The following is a 23,972-nucleotide window of genomic DNA, read 5'->3' on the forward strand; positions in this document are numbered from 1 at the left end:
GGATGAGTATCACAAGTGGGAAGGTTTATTCAAGCAAAAAGTACACTCTCAAGATATGATAGAGGTTAGCTAGAGAGAGAGAAAAATGAGAGAGAGAGGTTTCTCTGAGGTTTGGGTTTCTATCTTTTATCTGTAGCTGTTAACTACAGGTGGAATTTTCATTACTTGGAGCAATAAGCAAGGTTTTGTGCTTTTTCTTACTAATTTGATCAGGAGTTTCCTGTCATGGCACCCGCCATCTTGGGCCTGTCTGGCTTGATTGGGCTTCTTGTGGAGTGCTGCTGGGACGGGCCTTGGACCTTGCCTAGCTGCCCATGACTTCTTCCTTCCTGACCTCCAGGTATCCTGTTAGAACCTAACTGCCTACTCTAACACTAGAATCCCTTTTAATTGGCCTTCATTCTCCCATTTTTTCCCTCATATTTCACTGTATTTCATGGTATATCGTATAGCTATTATAAAAATAAATTGAGTTTTATTGCTCCTTTCTTAAGATTTTCAGCAGCTTCCCATTGCACTTAGAAGAAAATTTAAAGTATGTACCCTGCCCTAAAGGGTTCTGTCTGATTTCATTCTTGTTTTTCAACCTTACTTTATATCAGTGGTTTCCAAACATTTTGTACATTAGATTCCCAGCTGTGCTCTAAGAAATCCTGATGCCCTGGTTTTACATTTTGCTATTTACATTAGAGTGTCTGAAGGTAGCAGTCAGACATCATAATTTTTTAAAGACACCCATATGATTCCAGTGTGCAGCAAAGCTTGGCAACTACTGTTTTACAGCACTCTCCCCTGCTCACTGTCCTCTCTTTTCACTGGCGTTCTTTACACTTTCTAAAAGTTTGGTGGTATAATAAACAATGTGTACGGTCTTTGTCCTCAGCTCCTGGCAGGGAGCTTCAAAAACCGTTGGAATTTCCTAAGTGATAGGAATGTCTTCATTATGTACTGAGATGAGTCAAGGTGGGCTCCTAGTTAGCTTCAGGAAGGCACTGTTTACTGGAAAGAACAACCACTTGATTAGAAGGTTGGAATTTTGATTGAGCCCAGCGCCAGTGGGGGAAAGGGAGGTTAGAAAATAAGTTCAGTGACTTGGCAAATCAACCATGCCTATGTAATGAAACCCTCTTGGTTTTTTAATTACTTTGATGATGATGATGATTGACAGTAAACTTACTTTTAACTACCAATCAACTGTTTTGTTGGGAAAATCAATATAAACATATATTCTCCCAAATGATGCCAAAAAAGAAAAAAAATACTGAAAAACAAAAAAGCCCTTTTCATTGCATTTATATATTTACTGATGGCAACCTATTGAAAGTTGCCATGCATGGTGATATCTCTACAAGGCAATAGGAATATGGAACTGCTCTCCCAGAGCACTGAAGCCTTCTAGTTTGGCATGCCTACAAGGCCATGTTCCATGTAATGAATTCCCTATCCATTGCCTTACTCTTTTTAAACATTTTTAGATTTTATTTATTTTAAAAAAGTTTTTAAAGATTTTATTTATTTATTAATGGAGAAACAGAGACCTAGAGAGAGAGAGAGAGCATGAGTGGGGTGAGGGGTAGAGGGAGAGGGTGAAGCAGACTCCTGGCTGAGCAGGGAGCCTGATGCAGGGCTCAATCCCAGGACTCCAGGATCATGACCTGAGCTGAAGGCAGACATTTAACCAACTGAGCCACCCAGGTGCCCCTAAAATTTTTTTTAGAGAGAGAAAGAGAAGAGGGAGAGAGAGGAGGGGTAGGGGCAGAGGGAGAGAGAGAATCCTAAGCAGGTTCCATGCCTAGTGTAGAGCCTGACTCAGGGGCTCAATCTCACGATCCTGATATAATGACCTGAGCAGAAATGAAGAGTCAAATGCTTAACCGACTGAGCCACCCAAGTGCCCCATTTTTCTTTTCCTTTCTTTTTTTTTTTAGAGAGAGAGAAAGAGAGTATTCTTTTTGAATCACTTATAAGTTTATATTTGTATACTGTGCCTTGATGCTTTTTGGCTCTGTCCCTCTCCTAAACACACTCTAAATACCACTGAAATCACATAGTAGTATTCTGTTACAAAATGTTCACTTAGATCAGAGGTCATCAAACTTTGGCCTGCTGGCCTAATCTGCAAGCCCCCACACCTATTTTTTTTTAAAGATTTTATTTATTTATTTGACAGAGATAGAGACAGCCAGCGAGAGAGGGAACACAAGCAGGGGGAGTGGGAGAGGAAGAAGCAGGCTCATAGCGGAGGAGCCTGATGTGGGGCTCGATCCCATAACGCCGGGATCACGCCCTGAACCGAAGGCAGACGCTTAACCGCTGTGCCACCCAGGCGCTCCTATTTTTTAAATAAAGTTTTATTGTAACTTAGTCATGCTTAATTTTTTTTTTTTTTTTTAGTTATTGCCCACGGTTGCTTTTCTGCTATAATGGCAGAGGCAAGGAGCTGTGCTAGAGATTGTATGGCCCACAAAGCCTAAAATATTTACCATCTAGTCTTTTATAGAAAAATCTTGCTGATTTTGGTTTGCATAATTGTGATTATTACTGAAATGAAAGAACGCATGTACACAAAATTCTCTCAGAACTCACCTGATACCAGAGACTCTCTCTGTGGATCCCAGGTTTAGAAGTCTTCATCTATGTCCTTGAAAGAACTGAGCTTGGAATCTCAGAGAGGACCAAGGTCTGAATCAACCATTAAAGTTTAGGTGCTCCAGGAATCTGTCTTCCAGTGCTCCCCCGGCTGCTGTTTGGAACACTGCAGAACATTTACCCACATTCTTCTATTTATGGGCACGGGGCTAATAGTAGCTTCTAAATTTCTCAAGGACAGCCATGTTATGTTTCACATGTTTATCCCTAGCATGAAATACAGTATTGGGCAAATTGTAGGAATTTAATAAATATTTGTGAAACAGACACTGAACTAGGAGTAGCCAAGAAACACGGAGCTCCTTTGGAGAGCTGAGCAGAGTCACCCTTCAGGGCAGGCGTGGACCCCTCTGGGGAGCAAACCATGGGAATTAGCAGGTCTGTGCTGAGTTGATCCTGCAAGAGCAGCCACCCCAGAGGTCCTGCCAGGAGAGCTAGATCTGCTCCGATGGAGGCAGGCATTGTTGGCAGGCATTGCCTTAATAAAGCCAGGAACTTACTGTTGAAGGTCTCCAGCTCATTCTTTGTTGTGGAACAGTGGCTGTCCTCCTCACTAAGAGAGAGTCATAGTTTGCCCCTTAGAGCTACATACATGAATTGCCCACACGATGTAGTCTTTGTTATTAGACGTAGTCATCCTTCAGTGAGGACAAATGAAAGGAGAACATTATAAGGAGTGGAATTTGCCATAAACACTATCCGGAGAGCAGTTGGGCGATATATGAAAGATCCCAAAGGAGCAAAACCAAAGTTTGCAAATTATTATCTTACATATTACAGTGGATGCTTCCAAGATCCTCTGTGAGGTGGGTAGGTCAAGCATTACTGTACAATTGTACAGGTGTATAAACGGGCTCAGAGGCTCATAGGTCCTGCTTTATCTTAAGATAATTAGTGAAACTAAGATTCAGGGAAAAAAAAAAATCTTAGGATTCCAAATCTGAATTGTTTTCCTCTAGTCAATGTTGCATCTCTAAAAGCAAAACTACCATTTGAGAAATAAAAGATGTTTTTCCTTATATTTTGTCCCAAAGTCTGAGACGTGTAGCTTGTAGGCTGCAGGGAGAAACTATTTGGGTGAAGATAATTGTGAAACTTAATGAGCTTATTTACCAGCTTCTTTTGCAGGAGACTTTCAGGGCAGCCCCTTGAGACATGCTTGCAGAAAAACCCTTCAGAATTTCCCTTTAACATTTAGCATCACACGAATTTATAAGGGGGTTTGTGCCCAACGTATGGTGGTAATATGAGGAGACTTTGGCCTCTATTTTTCAAAAATTTTCCCAACTGAAAAATACACTGATCGGAGAGTCTTGTTTTCAACCTGCATTTTTTTAAGATCAAAGGAAAATTGGCATTGTTTGTTGGCAAAAAATGAAGTGACTTTCCAAGCATCAAAGCTGTTTAAAATGTTTTGAAAATACAATTACGCTATTCATTTGTTTTCCCTTTAGAATCAGTGTATCGTGCATGCCAGCTAGGCTACTTGGCCTGCGATGGAATGCTACAGAGTAATCTCAGTTGAAATAGGTTGAAATCCCTCATTAGATACTAAACAGCAGGATGAGGGAAATTGGTTTCTTTTAATCTTCCACATAAGGAGGCAATCTCTTTATATGCAAATACAGAATTTTGCATATTGATTGTATTTTTTGATGATTGAACTTACACATTTATAGGCTAAATGCCATTCTTTAAAAAGAGGGTGCATAGTAAATATACATTTCCATAATTTCCCCTAACAAGTTCCTACTCCTGCGTGCCAAACACTCTTAACAGTGCAGTTCATGTCTTCTTTCTCGTCCTAATAGCTCTGTTCTCTTACACGGATCTTATACTTCTGTCAATGCATAAATAATTCTTAGCATTCAAACCAAACAGCAAGGAAACTCCTCTCCTTCACGTCCAAGGTTAATTCTCCCCCTGCACTTGGGGAGCAGGTTAACCAACTTGCCCTGGCTTCCCGGGGGAACTTTCCTGGTTATGGTGATTCAGGTTTGCACCCAAGGACACCTCAGTCCCGGGCAAATGGATGGTTCGTCATTTGGAGTGCTGATCTTGGCACCTGTTTTTATACACTTTGGAATTTGTATATAAATGCAAACTTTTTTTTTTGAAGATTTTATTTATTTATTTGACAGAGATAGAGACAGCCAGCGAGAGAGGGAACACAGGCAGGGGGAGTGGGAGAGGAAGAAGCAGGCTCCCAGCGGAGGAGCCTGACGTGGGGCCCGATCTCAGAACGCCGGGATCACGCCCTGAGCCAAAGGCAGACGCTTAATGACCGAGCCACCCAGGCGCCCCATAAATTCAAACTTTTAAAGAAGCTGAATATATGTGCACGCGTGTGTGTATGTGTACAAGCACACATGCACACACACCCCTTTTATCCAGATTAGTAATTGTTTAATTTCTCCACATTTGTTTAAATAAAGTAACTCTCTCCTCCCTGGCACATCAGGTTTAGACTGCATTAAAGAAGTCCCTTGTCTTTTTCTGAATGCTCACTTTATCATAGGGATCCATATTATAGCTCCCAATATAATTTATGCTCTAAAATCCATTTCTTGGGACTTGGGCCCTAACGATCTTTTCCAGTATTTGATAATTATTGTATCTTCACTTTAGAACTTATTGGTGGTCATGTTTATGATTCACTTGAGGCTGACTCTTTAGTTAGGAATGACAACCCCAAACAGTACATTGTTCCTATGGGAAACAACATCTGCTTGAGAGTGATTCACTTTTAGATGTGGCTTGTGGTGAGAATCTGGGACTGTATTCTTTTGTTTACAGCTAAAGAAGCTGGGGTTCACCCACAAATAGACTTCCCATGGAAGATCCTATGAGAAAGAAGAGAGAAAACAATCTTAAAGCGGTAGTCTCCAATACTGAGAGTAAAATAGAGAAAAGGGAAAAAAGGTCATCTGAAAGCAAAGGAGAGGAGAGAGAGAAAGAATGCAGAAAAATGTGGGCCAGGTGATAGGTAAAAGAAAGAAAACACTTTCAGGAAAAACAACTTCTATACCAGCAGAAACGCAGTGCATTCTGTTTCAAAACCACCTACCCAACTTCTCTATTTTTAAAATCACCCCTATTCTCCATAATGACCTCTTCCTTATTCTACTTTGTTTTATGGTACCACACACATACCAGTTTAAGCAGACACCACAGAAAAGAAAGATATGAGCACAAGGAGAGGGAACAAATACTTTGGGTTAAGCACTGTGAAAAGTGTCACAATGATAAATGTATTCGATCCATGTTATATACGAGGAAGAAGAAATTTAAACCAAAGATTGAAAAAATTCTAAATAGTTGGACTGATAATAAATGAATTACATAGTTGATGGGGCCTTACTGATTTTTAATTTTTGCTAAAAATTCCAACCTTCTATTGGCATATCTGAGCAGAACTGCACGTAGCTGAAACCAAGTTGATTTATACGTGGAGAGTTACTACTAACATGCACACAATTTCCATTTAAACGAGAAGTCTGTCAATAGTAAAATATCGTAATAAAATAGTCTGTCTCAAATATGCCAAGATGGATTGAGTGCCATATATTATTATTCTTTCTTCTTTTCCTTTTCTCCCTCCCTCTCGGTCTCCCTTCCTCCCTCGCTCCCTCCCCGCCTTCTTGCCTTCCTGTCTTCCTCCTTCCATCTTCCTTACCTTCTCTCTTTTCGGATAATCCTTACCACCTCCTTTTTAGGTTTAGTCACATTCTTTTTTTCTTACACCGTCACTGAAATGCCATAGAATAGACCGTCATGAAAAGATTAGCACATGAAGTATGTGTGCCGACGTAGTGTATTTACACAATGTCTGCTTTGAGAATGTGTATAGAAAGTTTGGTCAGTGTCGTGATGCTCAGAATGTTCCTCTTCTTGGATGATAAATGCTATCAAAGGTGTGATTCAGATGTTTAAACTATGAGAACAGGTTTCTCATTACCTCTTGATCACTGCCATTATTTTTCTGCGCTTTATTTCCAGATCGAGGCATCCTTTCTCAGGCTACCACAGAACGTGGAAACTGCAGGTTATATATACCCAGATCTCCCAATATTCCTAGCAAGAGGTTTGGCATAGAATGAGGATTTAAAATCACAGATGACCCCACAGCTTTACAAAATCCAGTTATTAAATCTTCCTCTCCAAGGCCACTGTACTGGGGCCTATAGAGGAAACATTGATCGGTTTCAATTTAAGGTCAGATTTTAAGCATGGAGGTAGTCTGTGCTTCACATTCTCCTGACAAAAGTCCCACTCAGCCATGGAAAAGGAAGTTACAAGTTTGGAAGGTCAGTTACCTCTTAACCAGTAGAGGAGGGTAGGGAGGTGGGATGGGGAGAGGTTGTAGCCGAAGGAAGAGGATAACAATGAGCTATGTGTTTTCTTTTTTTTTTCCAACCACAGGTTATTGATAGGAAAAGTACCTTAATATTGTGTTGCACAAGCTTTCATAATTTCAAGACTCATAGTTTTGAATTCTGCAGGGAATGAGCAATACATTGCTAGTACCTTAAAACTCACTATAATATGCTTTCGCATATTTTATTTGATCATCACAAGAATTTTATGAATTATCTCATCCCCTTTTGTGGGAGAGGAACCAAGACTCTGAGAAGCTGTGATGTCTCAAGTCAATACAGTAAATCAACAAATGTTCATTGGCCACTACCGTGTGTCAGGTATGCTCTAATCAGGCAGGGTAGAGCCAGCATAGGGACTAAAGTTTTAGAATTCTGAGTCTCCTATCCTGTCTTGTCCTAGGATGCCTCAATTCCTTATGAGTATAGTTGATAGAATTTTTATTCCCTATTAAAATGTTTACAGTCAATGTTGCTTTCATTTCTCCTGGTGTCATCTCACTTATTAGAATGCAAACTCCCCGAGAACAAGGTTAATTTTTGCTTTTTGTTGTTGTTTATTTTATCTTATAGCATCTACAGAACAGTTTTGCTCACATAAATTGTGCAATATCAAATCACTGTGATATATGAAGTTCCCTAAGTATAATCATTAGCCTGTGGGTAATTAAAAAGTAAATCATAGTTTTTAGGGGAGGGGATGAAAATTAGCTTGAGCTGCTCTTTTCTCATGCACTTAATTATTTTAATTGATTGACATTCTGTATTGAAGCATAAATAGGTAGAAGTAACAGACTTGTCACAATATGTGGAACAAATAAAGTCTCACTTATAAAAATACAGTTAAATTATTTTGAATATTCAGGTTTGTGGTTTGACCTTGTAGATACACATCGTGTGTGTGTGTGTGTGTGTGTGTGTGTGAAGGACGAGACTGTAATACCACTTAAATCCAGAAATTGAAGTAATGAGAACTAGGGACGGGGAAGCTGCAGCATTTTTTCATCCAGAACAATGTCAACTCTACCAGCAAAGCTTTATGAGAGAGTTCAGTTATCTATGTGAGCTGATGAGCCCCCCTTCCTTTTCACTTTCCTTTCCAAATTGCACAGCTGAAAAGCATTATTAATGGAAACACCCTGTGAAGTCAGTGATTCATACACCCTATCTGTTATTTTTTGTTGTTAGAGTGCCATTTTAAATGTTAACCCTTTGGGAAAACTAGTAGGACATTCCAAACATAGACTCCAATTTTTCATTTGTTCATACCTAGCTGCGAAAAGTTTCTGAGCTACATGTAATTACTGCACCCAAAAGGGATCCTGACAAAAGTTCAGGTATTTCCTGGCCACACTCTGCATCTCGGCCTGTTGTATACTCAGAGCCAGGAAGCTTGATTCCAGAACATTCACCAACAGAATTTAGGTTTAGAGAGGCTTAAAATAAAAACTCTGAGTAAGTGTGTGTTTGTGTGTGTGTGTGTTGGGATCAAAGGCCAGGATGGAAAGAAAACAAGGAAGCAGACAAAAGCCATTAAGTGAGATCTAATTTAAAATAATTCTTAAAGAAATAAAATGAAAATGGAATTTGAATATTCTGCTGCAGTTGCAATGAATAAACCAGATCTATGTACCAACATGGATAGATTAGATGAAAAATAATATGGGGTAAAAGTCTAAATTGCAATGTTAGTCTAACTTGCAAAACTATTTAGCAATGATGTCCTCAAAGTAAAATTTAAAAATAACAAAATTGTATATGGATACATATATGTGTAGCATGATTATTTTTTAAATGCCTAGATATTCTGGTTAATTGTTTTCTGGGGGGGGGGAGAGGAATAGGGAATAAAACTGGGGAAAAATTAATTTAATTTTAATATTTTATTTTCATTAGTGAAGAAAAAAAATAGTGTCAAATGTGGCAGACTCCATTATGAGTGGTGGTTCCATGGGTGTTGGTTGCTCTACTATTTTCTATTTAAATAGAAATAGAAGAAAAAGTGAATTTTTATCCTTTAATACCATTCACATATTGAGAAAACCAATGGTAATAAAAGTTTGAAGGTTAAAATGTATATTACAAAAAAGGAGTAATTGACCTAATTTTCTTTTTTTTTTTTAAGATTTTTAATTTATTTGGGGGGGAGAGGGGCAGAGGGAGAGAATCTTCAAGCAGATTCCCTGCTGAGCCTGGAGCCAGAAGGGGGTTCCATCTCACAACCCATGAGATCATGACCTGAGCCCAAAGCAAGAATAGGGTGCTTAGCTAACCGAGCCACCCAGGCTCCCCAGTTGATCTCATTTGTATGTGTACTGCTGATAACACTTTTGTAACTTAAAGAGTGACAATATTCTCTTTAAAAACGTTCACCACAGCGCTTACTCTTGGAGGCCCATTGATTATATGAATACTTGAAAGTTGTGTTAACCAAGATTTTCCACATTCACTTTACCTTCAGGGCTGACGCATTAACTCAGAGGTTTTTTTCTTTAAATTTTCCATTCCTGAGAAAATTGATAATGCTTTTCTGTTTTCATATTTTATTTCATTATTTCATTCACCAGTCGTGCAGTTGTGAAATTTTCACTAAATTTAGGCAGAGAAAGAGATCCTCCTACGGTGCTTTGTTCTGGGCCGAGCGAGCTTTGGGTCCACTTCCGCCTCCGCTGGTCTAGTCTTGGTTTCTGATTTAAGCCAGCAGCTGACGTCCGGGTGGGCTGATGAGATAGGAAGCTCTGTGGTCTTATTTCTGCTTTACTTTCTGCTTCCTGGGTTGATAGGTTAACCCCTCAAACTTAAAAAAAAAAATGTTTTAAATTTCATAAAGTGTTTCCTTTAAAAAGACTTCTATCGTTCAAACACGCAAAAGAATGCTAGACGAAGTAAAAATGGGGCTCGTCTTGTTTCGCATTATCTGCCTCTCCGGGATCTTTCCTGCAATCTTACTTGCCATTAATGGTTCTGCAGGTGGAAAATTTTGTGTTCCCAGGGAAGATATTTTTTAAGGAGGTAAAGCTTTCCCCCCATACTTTTCTTTTCTTTCGCCTTTTATTTTTTTTAATTTTTATTTTTTTAAATAATTTTTATTTTGTTATATTAGTCACCATACAGTACATCCCCAGTTTTTGATACAATGTTCCATGATTCGTTATTTGCATATAACACCCAGTGCACCATGCAATATGTGCCCTCCTTAATACCCATCACCGGCCTATCCCAATCCCCCAACCCCTCCCCTCTGAAGCCCCATACTTTTCTATACCTACCATTTTCCTCCCTCGCCTCTGCCCTCTCATCCTCCAAGCAAAGAACTTTGTTCTTAGTTGGCTCCTATCATTTGCATTATTTCTACCCTAGGATATTTGTATTTCTAATAGCATGTACTTCAAGACAGAATCTTCTTTCATATCCAAAGGAAGATACTATTTATGAAGGTAAAGGGTTGGGCAATAGGGTCATATTTCGAGTACCGGAGCTGCTCAGAACCTGCCTAAATTTAGTGCAAATGCCACCTTAAGTCTGGATATATCTTCCTCCTTTCAATCAGAAAAATTTGTTAAAATGGTACATCAAATTTTACCCTAGGAACTGATGATATTTATTGAAGCTAAGACCTCACTGGACAAGAAAAGACATTTTGCAGCATTTTCAATATTATATAAGAAAAAGTGCTAGTAATACGAGTATTTAAAAGTTAAAAACCTTTAATAATTTGTGTTTCTTAACTTCCTTCAAACAGCCACCAATAGAGGAACATTGATTCAGCTTTTTCATTGCCCGGCACATAGTGTAAACAAATTCCATACACATTCAACGGCTTGATGTAGTATATATGGGAATGATGTATTTTTATAAGTTGGCAGGTCCCCAGTTTCCCAGGAGATTTTTGAAGAATCTTAGGAAACATAACAAGTTTTGACAGAAAAAATCAATGAGCCTGTTGGAGACTTACTCTATTTAAAGAGAGCCACAGTTTTGGTTTTTTTGTTTTTTGTTTTTTCTTTTTATTACAGATACTGCTAACACTGTGCTTTAACAACTTAAATACTTTGAATGGAAAGGACAACCTTTTTACATACTTTTTATGTCTGTGTTAACATATTATAGGAAAATGGAAATAGCTAAATGTTGTTAGTGAAAAAAATGTCTTGATAATTTCAAATACTTATACTGGAATGAAAATCTGAAAACAAGAGAAAAGTTAATAAAGTCAATTAAGTTTTGATGCTATGTTCTTAATAAATAGCATGTTTCCTGTCACCCTGCTTCGGTTCTTCTCAATGTCCCTTCTGTGTTGACCATCTCCAGGATCCTTCCAATTGGAATAAATCCTTGTATGATAACGGTACCTAAAATATTCACTGCTAGACATTTTGTAAGTAGAAATCATTCTAGTTTCTAATGGTAGTTTGTGGAACATGTTAATTACCTCTGCATGTCCCAGTGTGTGTTGCATAGAGTTTTAGAACTGAGAACAACTCCATAAATACAAGGGCTTTGGGGCTAAAGGAATGTGGGAAATAGTTTATATTATGTTTTTCTCTTGGAAATTCATAATGAACTTTTCTATAATTTAAGAACTGAGATCTGGGGTATAGAAACTTGTTTAACTTGTTTAATTACTGATTTCTCAAGCAATAGAACTGTTTTATTTAATGTTATGGACCTAGTGTTCCAAGACCAGTAATTTAGGAAGCAGTGGATTAACCCAACATTTATATATGAATGGCTTTGGAGGTTAATTTTTCAGGCTATTTTTCTTAACTTGCACTTTGTTTTTTCTCTTGTTATATTTGTAAATTACCTCCAATGTGGGGAAACTATTTCTAGTGAAACATAATTGAAAGCAGATACCTCAATCTCAATGTTAACTAAACTACCACGTGCTGAGATAACTTTAAAAGAAGAATCAATAATGTCATCAAAAACAAGCATTTCTACTAAAAAAAACTGTTTCTATTGGTACATTTTAAAAATTCAGGATGGCAGGATCTGAAATTTTAAAACTTATATGTTGGTAAATATGAGATGCTTAGAAAAAATGAAAAATCACTAGAAACTAATGTATTACTAATTACAGCCCAGGAAAGGTTTTTAGGAAGAAGTAACTGCCTTTTTCTTGAATTTCCTAACTCAGTGTGTTATTACAATTAAAAACCATTACCAGGAAAGAACAATATGGAAAACATTAGTGTGGCCTTACTCAAAGAATTTTTGTAATTCCGATTTGCCATCTGTTAAGAGATAAAGGAACTGAAAAATCATGAAGAATAATCTGAAGAATAATAATAGTTTGATAAAGTAGATAAATGGGTTCCATATTAGTACAAATGGTAAGAAAATAGAGCTTAATAAAAACAATTAAAAAGAAACAGAAAAGTAAATGAAGACATAATTAAAATTTTTAAATTAATGAAAAATGTGAGCAAGATCCTTAATTCATCAAATATAGAGCATGTAAAATAAAAAGGCTGTCTTTGACTCGAAGTATTAGTATCAAAAAAGACACTACATAATGATCACTACAGGGTGAAAAATGTAAATGAGTTCAAGAAAGATTTTAAAATATTCATGAATAACTTTTGTGATTTTAAAAATATTATAGCTACCTCTTGGGGCGCCTGGGTAGCGCAGCGGTTAAGCGTCTGCCTTCGGCTCAGGGCGTGATCCCAGCGTTCTGGGTTCGAGCCCCACATCAGGCTCCTCCGCTATGAGCCTGCTTCTTCCTCTCCCACTCCCCCCGCTTGTGTTCCCTCTCTCGCTGGCTGTCTCTGTCTCTGTCAAATAAATAAATAAAATCTTTAAAAAAAAAATATTATAGCTACCTCAAATAACTATTGGAAATAGATAGCATTTGAATAAATTAGAACCCTGGCTTTCTGAGGCATTATAATCAAGCATTTGAGTATTATAACTGTGTAACTTGTCTTCACAACTTCTCCACTTATGTGTGAGAGTGGATGTTACTTAATTTCTCTAAAGCTTATTATTTTCGTCTGTAAAATGGGGAAGTAATAGAATCTATCTCACTGGATTGTTGTAAAGTTCTTAGCACAGTGCTAAGTACACGGGAAGTAGATAAAAATTCTAGCTATTATTTTACTTTTGTAATATGCATAATTTGTGACACTTCACTGAACTTTTAAGGACAAAAAAGTCCCCAAACACTCTTCAGAGCTATTCTAAAAGACCAGATATTGAGGTTGGAGGAAACTGGCAAGATCTATCATATTTTTAACCTCTTATGTAATACTCCCAATGGTAAAATTTTGAAATCATGTAACTATTTTGAAGTTTATTATATGCCCAAATCTTTCTCAGTTGTGTTTGATGATATTATATGCCCATAATTTTGTCAACTCAAGTATTTATTATAAGAAGCATTGCTGGATATTTTAACTTCACTTTTATTACTTTGCGAATACTTACTTGTCTATAGACTGGAAGAGAATCCTTTGCCTTGTTCTAGTGAACAAATTCTTTCGTTTTTAATTTTGTCTGGTATGATGGTAAAAAAAGAAAGTTGCTTTTTCCTTAGCCATTGAAGTTTTCTGAGTGTATTTACTGTAAGTAATGAACTTTAATTACTTTTGCAATTACAGCTTATTTGATTGAATTTTCCACTGACTGCGCAAAACATCTGTCCTACTGGGACCATGCATAGTCTCTGATCTGGGTACAATATGCTGTTAAAATATAGTAACATCTGCAGTCCATTAATTTCTAAAGCAATAGGCAAGTTGGGTTTCCAAATGGGTTCAGCCAAGTTTATACTTGGGAATTCTGTTTCTTTGCTTTCCATCTGAGTGGACTGAGACAACTCATGCTTTCTGCTTTGTTTTAGTCTTTACGTAGCATTTAATAAAGCAATATCAACAATTAACAGAGGATTTGATTTTATGCTTTACTTTATTCTGACTGCACTATTCTCAGAGATGATAGAAATAACAGTGGTGAGAAGATAGTTCATTATATCTCACTGACATCGGTATGCTGTTACTGAATTGCTAAGTGATGTGAAGATGTTTTGTGCTAATAGCACTTTTATGTGGACTTCTTTGAAGACTAAGTCTAAGGATACTTGAAAGGTGGGAAAGAGGCTCCTAGGATCGCAAGTTTTTAATTTTATCTGAAAGTATAATGAAAGACTATCATTCCCATTATCCTTGTTCTTGTTCCTGGCAGAAATATTCTAATACAGAAACAGTTTTCTAATAAAGTCTAGAGATAATTTTTTGCACCCTCCTGTTTTAGAGAAACCAGGGGAGGCATAAAGAAATTATAGAGGACGAATGCTGACATTAGGGGGTTCGATGCAGCTCCCAATATAGGTTATTTTTTCTCATGTAGATTTTGAAACCACCATATCATTTCCCCCAAGTTTGGTTTGCATTTTTCTGTCAATAATAATAGTCACTCCAATTTACAAAATAGAAAATAGTGCCCAACAATGTCTTTATTAGCAAATTGTGGTTGTAGAAATTGCTTATGTTCACATATACTTTCTGTGCTTTTTTGCAGTTCTGGTTGTCTTCTGACTGGTTTCTGGCCAATGAGATGCGGTTGGAAGTAATGGATGCTACCTCCAACATTATGTCTCCCATCTCCTCTCTTTCCCTCCCAGGTCAAGCTTGGAGCTCAGGCCTCCAGATGACAGAGCTACAAGATAAGGGTGCTGCTTTACTCATATCAGGCAGGCTATCAATAAAAAACCAACATTTTTAGTATTACATTTCTGAGATTCAAGTCTGTCCAGCATCCATATTAAATCATCCTGACATCATTACTAAATATAACATATAATTCTAGTTAAGTAGTTACCATTTTACCTGTGAGAGTGGACATTACTCTCTGGCACTTCCTAAACAATATATTATGTCTATTTCTCAGTCTAATAAGTACAGCATTTATATTCACACACACTTATTATTATTATTATTATTAATTATTATTATTTTGAAAATGGCTTATTCAATCCCTAACTTAGCAGGCCAATGAAAAAATAGTACAACACTATTTTTGTGAGGAAAGAGAGAGAGCCGAGGAGTAGGCCCAGGAAAGCCCATTAAAGGATGGCCTTGTACATTGACAGGAGTAAGAACAAGAGAATCGTCAAGAGTTGAGGAAGGGGTGAAATGCCCTCCTGAAGAGCATTCCCTGAGAAGGGGCTTTCTGCAGTTCAGAGCAACAATAAGGCCTTGAGGAAAAATTGTGACCATGCCATCATCACTTTGGGACCCGCTGAGTCCAAACTGCCAGATTCATGTGGAAGGTTCTTTCCTCCTCCTGATCACGGACATGGATGAAAACGCAGTGATGGGGAAAAACTGAGTCCCTTGAGGTAATCTGATGCACTCTTTCTACCACTTCTGCACATCTTAAATGGGTTTTAAACATCCCAAAATGACTACAATGTGTTCATTTCCTGTGGTAGATTTACAGTGTGTGACAGGAAATCCATTTCTTTTCCTGTAGATGCTAAATTCATTACCTTGACACAGAATTCAGACTCACTTTTTGCACTTGCTGCCATAGCAACCAGTATCAGGCTTTTTTTTTTTTTTTTTTTTTTTTTTTTTTTTTGCGTCACCTTCTACTGGAAGCAGGTGCAGCAAGAACTATACTCCATTTAAAAAATTATCTTAAAGGCACCTCACACTGTTATGCCAAGGGTCTCTTCACACTGTCACCTCTGTAGACCACATACTTCATAAATCTATCATCGAATTATGGACCACAGCATCCTAAACTAGCAGAGTATGTTATTCTTTAAGGTGTCCTCATGAGAAGATCTCCTTTTTTCTTTTCCTAATTGATTCACAGTAATGAGAGTTATTTGAAATAATGGGTATAATGTATCCCCCCCCACCATGCCCCCATCCAACAAAATGCTCCCCAGAGCAGTGATTGTAATCGGAGGCAAGTCCTCACCAGGTACCAGACTGATCTAAATACTGCTACGCTTGCAATAATGTCCTATTACAATTCCATAAGAACTGGAGTGACATCTGCTTTCTGTTTCAAAAAAGAGAAGAACACCACAAACTCATCATGCCAAGAGATTGTCCTAGTTTCCCCAATGGCAGAGGGGATAATTATTATAAGAAGCAAAACAAAGTTGATCCTTTTCCCTGCCCGGAATGTCAGTAACATTGGCTTGGTGTGGTGGCTGAAGAGGAAGAGAAAGAACACCTGATGTGTCTGCTTGAGTCATAGGAGGTCTTGTTTTTAAGGGTCCAACATGAAATATATTCACTCATATCCTATTGCTAGAGTTTGGGACATTGGTCTCCCATGGCACAAAGTTATACAGACACTGGGAAGCTATAAGGTGTGTCATCACCAGGCTAGTGACCAAACAGCAACGGTCATCAGAGTTGCACGTGCTAAGGGTTCAAACTATGCAGTTGGGGTAGTTTAATTTACTCTATTTAGCTTTTTTTTTTTTTTTAATGTAGTATCCAGAAACTACCTTGAGGTGGGAGAGTGCTCTAAGAAGAAAAGCCATTAAGTTATAAAGCTCAAAGCAGATACATCATAGAAGCTGAAGAGCAGGTGATGGTCTATAATCTTTGTACTTCTTTCTCTGGTTACATCATGTTCTCTCTTGTTGTCCCCCACAACTGAAATATTTTGCATTTAGTGATTATCTCATTTTCCTCCATTTTCTTGGGTCCGAAATAAATCCAGGTCTGTAGAATGAGATTCCACTATTACCTATTTCCATTTCTTTCTTCCTCAAATTATCTCTCTTATTAAACATTGGTTGATGTTTACTCAGTAAATGAGGGTTGAAGTCTTAGTAACGTATCGTAGTAAGGCAAAGCCACGTAGAATCCTGAGGATGCAAATGCTATTTAAAAAGTAGAGCATTTTAAGTGTTGCATTGGAACTATATCCAGCTATCCACGGTTTACTAAGACATTGTGTTGTTTAGGGAATATTCCATTGAAATGGGATGATAAAAACTGTGAACCATACTATATAAGGCAAATATAAAACCTAAGCAAAGTATGATGAGAGAAACTCAGAATTAGTAAGAGTTTGAGGAGCTGTAGGCTAGGTAGGTATAGCAGCAGGTGCAAAACTAGCACCTTGCCTCAGGCCGCTGGTCTAATGCACAAAAATACAACAGTAAAGATTTATATAACGTACCCTCGGTTATAGGTACTGGCAGGAGGAGAGGGGAACTAAGAGCTGACCAAATGGGAAAACTCCAGAGTGGACTGAAACCTGATAGATGTAACTAAAGGAAGGGTTCAGGGCTGAAAACAGAGGTGCGTGAGGGAGAGGCATTCTGGGATATGAGAAATGCAAAGAGCTACAACACTGGTCAGGAAGAGCTGTTGGTGGGGTCTCTTTGACTAGGGGAGAATATGTGCAAAAGTGAGGCTTCTGGGAGTTGAATGAAGAGGCTTCGGTCTATTGGTCTGAGGACATCTGAATGGGTCAAATACCGAGGGGCTCTGCTAGAGTAGTGGTTATGAAATGGGGAGTAAAGGAAAGATCAGTTATTTCAAGGAAAACAAAAGTTGATGGAACTGAACGATTAATTAAATTTAAAACACACTTGGTAATTTTAAAGTCAGTATTTGTAGTAGATAACAGAAGCTATCCGTAGTTGATATCTTTTGTTTTCTTTGGAAAACACCACTTTCTCTCATTCTTCTGAAAGTACCTTTCATCTTCCCTTGAGAACCTCCTCCTGCTTGACTCCAACCAAGCAGTTTTGGCGGAGGTTCTGCTGGACTTGCCTCCACGTCCTGTCCTGGGGGTGGTCACACGACCTACACTCGTCCAATCGGGGGTTCTCAACTTCTAGCTAGTTCGATTTAAAGGGTGGGTACATGACACAAGTTAGATCTTCTCTCTCCGTCATTGGAGTTGCAAGGATGGAACCTCAGAGCTGTTGGTGGCCATGGTTTCCTGGCAGATATGAAATCTGGGAGAATAGCCCACAAGCAGAGAGCAGTTAAGGTGAGGTGTGCCTGCAAGCACCGCTCACACAGAGAAAAAGAGAACAGGAGACAGAGAGGGACCAAGGGAGACAGAGATATTTTCAGCCTTTGAATTTTTAAAAAGATTTTATTTATTTGTTTGTTTACTTCAAGAGAGAGCATGCATGAGCAAGGGGAGGGGCACAGCAGGGAGGGGGAGGGAGAATCTCAAGCAGACTCCCGGCTAAGCGTGGAGCCCATGACCGGGCTCGATCTCACACCTCTGAGATGACCAGAGCCGAAATCAAGAGTCCCACGCTTAACCCACTGAGCCACCCAGATGCCCCAGCAGCATTTGAACTTTTGATTGCAATGCCCAAAATCTGTAAAACTGTCTCAATTTCTGCATTTCTTCCTCAATTTAATGAATTGCCCTGTATATACCCAATGAACTCTGTTGTTCTTGTAAGATACTTTGAGTTGGGTTTCTGTCATTTATAACCAGAATTCTCATTAGGATTCTTCCCAATTAGGTTGAGAGAACATTATTAGAAAAACTAAAAACATATATTTTGATTATTAATTCAAAGGTCTGCATCTGACTTGAAACCTACAAACAGTTTATGTTTGAGGCAGTACTTATAAGGAAATATACGAAGTAAAGGTCTCGACTTTACCACTTCAGTCTATTATTAAAAATGTCTGGGAGTGGCAGCGGTGGTGATACAGAAGGGGATTTCTAGAAGAAATATATCAGAAATAACTTAACTATTTCATAAGATTTGGTAACCCTACAACTAAAACGACTGTTTTGGTTAAGGTTATTTCTATTGAGTTGTTATGCTCCAGAGACCTATTTAATTATTGCAAACATTACATAGAGCCTCTAATGAGAAATGGTTGGGTCAGGAACCAGGTTAACACAGAGCCAAGAACTGTCTGACGGCCTGACTAGTGGAATGGTGGTGATTAAAGTATTATTTCATCTATTTCCTGTGCTTGGAGATATAAATATGCCTTTCTTTTATTTTCTAAAGGACTTTAATAAAGATAAAAGCTTTGTTTATGACAATTAAGTAGTCATACGTTGTAGGTTGTTGTAAGAATATTGAAACTGAATGATGGTAACTTAGAATTTGGTAATATATAAGAAGTTGCAACATAAAACAGTATTTGAACTGAGTGATAGCAAAGTCTTGGTACCAAATTTCAGAGTGATATAATACAATCTAAAATATTGTCATCTTTTGGCTACTTGGGGCAGTTTATAAAGTTTCTTGATCATTTTAGTCTCATTTTTATTTTTGAAAGTTTTTATGGGTCCTAACCTGTTATCTCCTCCAATCAATTTTATATCTTCCAAGTACATGTGTTAAAAGTGGTGATAAAAGATGTTTTTTAGGATGCCTGGGTGGCTCAGTTGGTAAAACAACTGCCTTTGGCTCAAATCATAATCCTGGAGTCCTAGGATTGAATCCCTCATGGGTGTGTCGTGGCCGGCGGGGGGGCTCCCTGCTCACCAAAGAATCTGCTTCTCCCTCTGGCCCTCCCCCCTCTCATGCTCTCTCTCTCTCTCATTCTCTCTCTCTCAAATAAAGAAATAAATAAAGTTTTTTTTTTAAAAAAAGAGAGTTTTTTTTTTGGAAGCAAGAATTTTATTAAATTATGGTACGCCCATGTGTCGATGATCAAAGGAGAATAATTACTTTAAGTGAATTGATTAATATTTTAAAATATTCTCAGTTTCAATTTCTTTTTTTAAAGACTTTGTTTATTTATTTATTTATTTATTTATTTATTTATTTATTTATTTATTTGGTGCAGAGAGAGAGAGAGAGAGAGAGAGCTAGAGAGCAGAAGCTCTGAATAGGGAGCCCAATGCGGGGCTCCATCCCAGGATGCTGGAATCATGCCCTGAGCTGAAGGAAGACGCTTAACTAACTGAGACACCCAGGTGCCCCTATTCTCAGCTGCAATTTCAATTATGGTAAATAGTAATGGATATAACCCAATTAAACAAAAGTTCTTTGGAGTTCTTAATAATTTTTAAGGGCATAAAGGGGTCCTAAAACCAGTAGGTATGAGAACTATTGTTGCTTTAAAAGGTATGAATGTAGTCTTACTTATCAATATGGAAAAATATCGAATTAAGCACATTGACCAATGAATGATAATTTTCATGATCAAGTCTGAGAAGGAACCAAGAATGGTCATGATAGTGAAATGAGTAATTTTTATTGAACTGTATGAGAAAGCCTCACTCCTCAGCAGTGAACAATTTGAAGCATGCCTATTTTATATTACATGAATTATATGACATTCAAAAGAATCTTTGCCCTTTCCCCAAGTTGTTACATTCAGTGTTTAGAATATCCACTGAGAAAAATTCTAGTTTGATCATTATAACTGACACAGGGATTAGTCTAAGCAGCATCAGCTGCTGTATTACCTTGATCATCTAAGGAATTTAAATAGGTAATAACCTGAAACTGGCAAATAACTGGATTCAACTTAGATTTTAAAACACGGAGACACTGCCTGTCATACCTATATCACAGTAAAAATGTGGTATTTATGGTTTTCATCCACGCAAGGAATTCATATGGAGCCAATTATCTGGAAATGCTCAGGAAGAACACATACAGGAAAACAGACTAAATTCCTTCATATGCCTCTTGAGATAATTGGTTTATGGCAGAAAATGCTTGAGAGATCATATTCATACAGATTACCCAGTGGAATGAAATATTTCTCTAATTCATTACAAACCAGTAGTGCTCTGAAAATGGATCGTTGGTCAAGAGAGGGCCCACAGGGGAGAGGGCAATGGAGCCTAGTGGCCACAAAGATGCAACCCATAGATTTTCCTTGAGAAGCCAGGTCTTGCATCCCACCAGATACAGGGTTACGTGTACACCCGTGCTACGTCTTTGTGTGACATTGTGAGCACTTCCCACTGATTAATGTCCAGTTTTCCTGAGCCTTAAGATTATTTTGGATACTCAAATGGACAGTTGACAAAACTATGGGGTCAAAGTATCAAGGTCATGAAAAATAAAGAAAAACTGAAGAACTGTTCCAGATGAGGAAGACCAAGGAGACATGATAACGAAATGTAATGTTTGGTCTTGGATTGGATCCTGGGTCAGAAAAAGGTCATTAACGTGACAGTTGGCAAAATTTGAATAACATTTATTGATTAGAACCATGTTAATTAATTAGTACTGTATTGATATTAATTTCCTTACTTGGGTAATTGTGCTGTGGGAGTTTGGGTGAAGGAATATGGAAATTATTTACATAATTTTTGTAACTTTTTTTAAAGTCTGAAATTATTTAAAATTTAAATTAAAACATTTTAGGTAAAAAAAATTACGATTCTGGAGATACTTACTCAAAAATCTGTATCTCAGTTTGGGTAGTGATTGAGAATGCAGATTGCCACAACAGCATTCTTGGGTTTCAATCTCAGTTTTATTACCAGCTGTTTAACTTTTAAACAAATCGATCTCTAAATGTTTCTGTTTCCTTATCTGTAAAATGGAGACGATAATGCTTCTTACTTTGTAGTGTGGTTGTGAATATCGAGTGAACTAAGGTACCCAGAGTGCTGAGAAAAGTACCTGATACAGTAAATATTTGCTAGAAGCCTGAAAGCTATTTGTGCAGTGACAATTGTCATATAGGGAATATTAGTATAAAATATGATATTGTTAATTCTGTCTCCAGATGAGATACTCTGTATCTCATTGTCAGCTATAGAGGAGCTTAGACAAATTATCGGTGGAGGAAGAAGTGAGTAGATACAATGTTGAAATGTTTGACATTACAACAGAACAGCCTGACAGAGGTGAAGAGGTCACGAGGTCAGGGGAAACCATTAATGTGGCTTTTCTAAGAGATGTGAACTTTTGGCAAGGCAACTCACTGTTAGCTCAAGACAGAACGTATTTCCGAGAAATAATGTGGTATACAAGAAATGAATTCTCATTTAGTAGATAGGCCCAAGAAAATTTTGAGTTTTATTTCCCGAAAATCTTATTTTTTGCACATGCATCTGCTTTGATCCGTCCTAGTGCAGCACACAGCAGGGAGAATGTGGTTAGGATTAACATCAGAAACCTCAACATTCCAACGTAGCAAGGCCTGCAGGAATGGGGAAAGAGTTTCAAATCATGGAAGCCATTAGCTGTGGGAGGATATGCTGTGGGAAAACCGGACCTGGGATCATAAAATACAGTTGGTCTGGCACAGGGTAGTTTGATGCATACAATTTCTACCCTGTGGCTTTGCTATTAAGACCAGCTGTGGTGCATTGGACTCACCAAGTTTTATATCCCCAAATTTTGTTCATTCTGTGAACCCAGCACTTCTCTGAGAGGCTCTGAAATTACACATTAGGCTATAAAATTAACGTAATGAATGTTTGACTTTAACAAAGTGTTAAGAATTGGGTGATTGAAACTGAATAAGGGTCTAAATAGGTTACCTGGCTCGTTCCTTTACTCTCAGTGTTAAAATGCTCACCTATTCTCCAAAGACAGATGGCCCTCTCATGGCTGCATCAGCCAGGGTCCAGTCAGGAAGTAGGACTCACTAAATATTTTAAACAAAGGGATGAAGCTCAGGAGGGACAGAAGGACATAGAAGTTGGTGTTAGTAGAACTTGTAATTAAGGGCTGTCTCTTGTGACCCAGGACACGGGACCATTAAGGTAAGGGGTGTCTAGCAGGGAGCTGGAACAATGTAAAATGCTGTCCAAGGCATACAAAAAGGAGGAGAAATTCTCTATTTTTTCCCCTTCCTTCAGCCCTTAGTCATCTACTGGTGTCTCTGAGTGGCCAAACATGCCAGAAAGCCAGTTAGCAAGGGAGCCTGGGAAAAGTTAGCACGGGAGCCTGGGAAATGTAGTTTGCGAGAACAGGGCTCAGTTGCGTCCGTGTGCAGACGGACAATAACCTGCATGATGCCTCTGCCCGTGCCTGAAACAATGGATGGAAGTTGAGTCCCTGCTCTTGTATAGGCACTGTGCTGGAGAGGCTTGTCCACGGAGGTGCTGTGCCTTTAACTTTTCAGAGCCATCTGTGAATTGGTTACTAAGATCTCAACTTTATAGACAAAGAAACAGTGTCCTGAAAAGGTTCAGGTCTATGTGAGGTTACAGAGCCAGAAAGGAACAGAGGCCACCTGGTTCTACCCATACTCATTTTCCTCTCCTCTGTATCTGTTCAGCACTTCAAAGCTCATTTTCTATTATGCTGGACTGTAGAGTTTAAAACACTGGATCTAAAAGCAACAGCAGAATTCGCCCAGCCTGACCTTCAAGATGAGGAAGCCGAGGTATGGAAACACTTGCTTCAAGTGACATGTCTAGTGTCAGAATGGGAACAATAATGTAAAGTTTCCTTAAGGAGCTGAGTGATTACATCAATATTTAACTTGGATGTCATCTGGTGCTCTTGCTTTTCACACAAAGTCACTGAGAAACCTTGGAGGGGATGGTTGAAGAGCTCAGGTGGAAGGGATTTGCCTTGAAGAGTGCGTGCCTGGTCACCTCTATTTCCTCTGAAATAGGAGACTAGATAGTCTGCTAAGATTGTGGGGTGAAGGAATAACATGGGACACAAGAAGGGGATTCCATGTATGGACCGTCTGCCGAAGGAGTGGAAAACGACTCCTGCTAGGAATGAATACAGTGACTATAATATATAATGGAGAGTTGGAGACCCACTCCCACCTGCTGAGGGTGAAAGGGATAAATGTGAGATGATGCCAATGAACGTGGCTATATACTTCCTTCGGTGGTGCCACGGTCTGGAGAAGAAATAGGAAAGTGAGTGCTTAAACTGATTCAGCGTTGCACAATGGTCTGGCCAGTGAAGCACATTGATTAGAGAGCTTTCCTAACTGAGTGCTTTTCTAACAAGGTTGGGGAAGTCATTGGACTCAGAGAAGGGTAGCATCAAACGAAAGGGTCTCTTTGGGGTTTAAATTTAGGTTTAGCGAC

The 23,972-nt window shown here is 38.4% G+C and overlaps 1 pseudogene; it reads right to left on the minus strand.

Annotated features, from left to right (window-relative positions):
• Nucleotides 1-23,972, minus strand: part of LOC123792899 (CWF19-like protein 1 pseudogene) — a 53,940-nt pseudogene that overhangs the window by 8,331 nt on the left and 21,637 nt on the right.

The sequence above is a fragment of the Ursus americanus genome, chromosome 11, assembly GCF_024610735.1.
Source record: "Ursus americanus isolate L20-20 chromosome 11, mUrsAme1.1.p, whole genome shotgun sequence".
NCBI classification, from domain to species: domain Eukaryota; kingdom Metazoa; phylum Chordata; class Mammalia; order Carnivora; family Ursidae; genus Ursus; species Ursus americanus.